The sequence below is a fragment of the Pteropus alecto genome, unplaced genomic scaffold (assembly GCF_000325575.1).
Source record: "Pteropus alecto unplaced genomic scaffold, ASM32557v1 scaffold14, whole genome shotgun sequence".
NCBI lineage: Eukaryota > Metazoa > Chordata > Mammalia > Chiroptera > Pteropodidae > Pteropus > Pteropus alecto.
In genome coordinates, this window is record NW_006436810.1 from 11,218,399 (window position 1) to 11,222,400 (window position 4,002).

A 4,002-nucleotide genomic window follows, 5' to 3' on the forward strand; every position below is an offset into this window, starting at 1 on the left:
GAATGCTCTCCAAACATGATTACCAATTGACTAACAGTCACCAGGTAATATCAGTGATTGGATGTTTCAAATTTCCAATGAAATGTTTTGGGCGAATAATTCATAATAGAGTACAAATGCTGATGACGAATCATCTTCTCCTCATGCTGATGACGAATCATCTTCTCCTAATCACTGTTTTCCTTTAACCCATGGGCCTATTTGGAAAAAAGGCAATCTACAAATAAATAACTGATGTTTTAAAAAAATAAAGAAGGTATTAAATCTATTAATGTGAAGTTATAAAACAAAGAAGAGGAAAAAAATTTTATGGCGTTCTCTATGTATGTATTAATTCACTTAATCAATTATTCTTTTTATTTATTCATCTTTTCTATCAGTGAATATTTGGTGAACCTGATCATGTGCTAGCCGTTGTGCTGTGTATGGAGATATAAATATAACTATGCTCCATGCCTGGTCTTGTAGATTTTCCAGACGTGGGCATCATAAATAAATAGGTGATTTCAATGAAGTAGAGTAAGTATTTATTGGTTTAGAGGTAAGGTATAGGTTAGGATCTATTTCCCAATTCATTCCAGTTTTGGAAGTGAGGTGCCCATTTTCTCAGTCAGTCACTTCTCAGCTTCTAGAAACCACCCACGTTCCTTGGCTCATGGCTGTCTTCTCTTCTAAGCCAACAACAAGGTCGAGCCCTTCTCACATGCATATCTCTTGCCTCTTGTTCCATCAGCGCATCTCTCTGGCCAACCGTCCTGCCAACCTCCTCCGCGGTTCACACTGGGCTCACTTGGGTAACGTGGTCTAATCTACCAGTCGTAAAGTCAGCTTATTAGCACCTTTAACCATCTGCAGCTTCAAGGCCCTTTGGCCATGGAGCATCACGTATTCATAGCTTTCAGGGAGAAGGAGGTAGATATCTTTGTAGGACCATTATTCTGCCTGTCACAATATTCCTGTGCATTTTCACTGTATATATTTCTAGGCAGGTGCAGTTATTTACTGATTCTCTAATATCAAAATATCATACATTCTTCTAGAGGCTGACAAAATTTCTTATTTCAAAATAGTCTGTCATAACTTCATTGCAGATTGTTCTCCCTGAATATATTACATGATTCTGTTTCATAGGTTACTTTTATTTTGTGTTGAGAATCATTCTTTTGAATTTTAAAATTACTTCCCAGAGTTCCTTTTATTTGTAGTTACCTCCAAGTATAATTTATTGGAAACATGGTCCTTAAATTTGGGGTTGTTTTCTTCTTTCATTTCATCTTTTTTTTTTTTTAGTGATGTTTCAACATTCTGTAGACCCCACTAAACAGAATGAAAACAATACTTTATCAACAAAAATGGGTTTCTCAGTCACATAACTATTTTCTATCTTTCATGTGTGTGTTCTAGAAAACTTCCCAAAAGTTGTTCTTACTTGAGGAGGAGACATTTTGTCAGAGCTCAGTCAGTGCAATAACGTAACTAAACTATGTTCTCAGAACCTTAGCCACATGGAGAAGGAATGGCGTGGTTACATCTGGAGACTTGGAGGACCGAAAGTACGTTATTACAACAGTCCAGCTGAAAAGTAAGAAGGTTCTGGAAATAAAAGCTCAGAGAAATGATGGAATAATATTTTGGAGATTAAAGTAGGATGAGTTAATGATTTCATGCACGATAAATGGGCAAGGAGTGAAAGATGACTCTCAGGTTAGTGCCTGGTTCACTGATGTTGACCTCTCAGAACTGAGGTCAAAGGAAGAGTAGACTTTTTTGAGTTAAGTCAGCTCAGTTTGGGACATTTTCAGGTTGTGATGCTAATGAGAAACTCAAGCCGTGACATGGATGTGGGAATCATTGTAAATTCATTCCATAAAAGCAATTAAAATTACCCAGGGAGAGAAAGCAGAGAGAAAAGAGAAGCAACGGGGAACCTTAGGGGAACACTAATATTTAAAGTATGGACAGAAAAAAAGAGAATACAAGAAAGCATATGCAGAAGAAATTCTCAGGATAGCATTTTATAGTAGAGGCAAAAATCAGGAAAACAAATTCAAGTAGACAGGATCTTATATAAAATATTTTAGATAAGTCAAGGAATTTGAAAATCGCAATGTAACTGTGGAAGTTGGTAAAGCTCAGGAACTACTGGATTTTATAAACCTTAGTAGATGGACTTGCAAAGTTTAAGTGACATGCCCAAGGTTACACAGCCAGTAAATCAGGGAATAAACTTTAGCTAAGGTTATTTAACATTTAAAATATAAACGTTATAATAAACAAAAATACTTTTAAAAAGGCTCTAGAAGAAAACTAAAGAAAAAAATATTTTTTATACAAATTGATAATTCTCACATGTAAAACAATAAAAGCAACCTAAGAGGAAATATTTTAAATGATATATTTACACCTGTAAATTTTAATTTAAAATGTACTAAGCTTCTACCAACTTTTCTTTAAAACACCAAGAATGACTGAGAAACACCAAATCTCACAAGAACACTGAAAACTACAAAACATTACAATAATCTGAAAGGAAGTACAAGGCCTAAGGGGCTGAACTGAGAATCACAATTGGCAACTGACAAGAGCTTTGCCAATTGGAGCAGATGGTATGAATATGATTTGATTCTGTGCCACAACCTCCCCCTGGTAAGAGACCAGAATTTATGCTAACAGAAGACGAGGAAGCTGCCCTCCTACTGCACGGATATAAGATTTTCAGGGGGTCATAGTTCCTTGTTGCTACCCTGTCACAACTACCTCTCATCAGGCAAAATGTAAGATTTCAAAGGAAAGAATTAGGACGGATACACCAGGATTGATAAAGTGTATCCTATGAGGTGTTGCCCCGACATGTTAATTTTAAGGCAAGATCAATAGGTATGTCACTAGGTATTGTACCTGCTGGGGATTAAAGGTTTTTTTTCTGAATTCTTTTAGCATGTGACAGAAAAAGATGTCAGTTTTTTTGAAACCACTGTACCTCAAGTCTGGTAGAACAACACTATGTAAATATTTCCTGGCCCAGGAAATGGGACTAGCAGTTCTCTCATCCATCTAATGTGTACAAACCAAGAAGTCCAGGTTTGCTTGCTTGTCCCCTCTCTACGGAACAGGTTGATGTGTGAGCTTTCTGTTTAGAAAACAAACAGGTGCTGTAAAGTGGCTTATGCTAAAGTGGTCTTCCTTACTCCACTGGCTTGAGCCATGCAGAACTCTGCCAAGTTGCTGCTTGAATATAAAAACATGAAGCGTCAGCCCAGCAGGTCATTTCTGATGCTCTCTGAGTCGTTTGCCCAAATGACAGGAAACACAAGGTAAGCCGTGACTTGTTTTTCCTTAAACACTGAGTCTGCTACACCGTAAGAAAACAAGCACAAATCCACAGGAGACTTACAAGAAAAGTACAGGACAATAAATAAGGGGTAACGTAGCTTTAAGATTCAGAGAAAGATTTTGCCTGCAAAGATTATTCAATCCTCCGAAATCATAAAATCAAATGTCCTCTATGACCACATGGTCCAGAGCTGCCAACCGCCCAACACCATTATGGCCTTGCTCCTGATTTTCAGCATCACTGAGGCCTCCAAACCCTGAGTTACTCTTCTTTCTTCTTTATCTAACCCCTTTCTTTCTGTGTTCCTTCCTATTTATCATAGATTTCAGGGTCTCTTCTTGACCTTAATCTGTGAATAACCTCAACTCTTCTTTCTCACTGGTTGTAGCCAACTGGAATAACTTCAGAGCTGCATAAACCCAATATCCGAATTCTCTAAGCCCATGCTGTGTCTCCCGAGCCATGCTAAGATAAAAAAACAAAAAATGTATATAATAGTCTTCTCCCTAAGCTGTTGGACCTTTGATTATAAATGCATACACACACATAAATAGCATGAAAATAAATTATATATAGCCTACATCTATAATCATACACATATGATATGTATGTAACCGTATATATATGTGTACATATGTGTGTGTATATTTATTTATATATATATATAA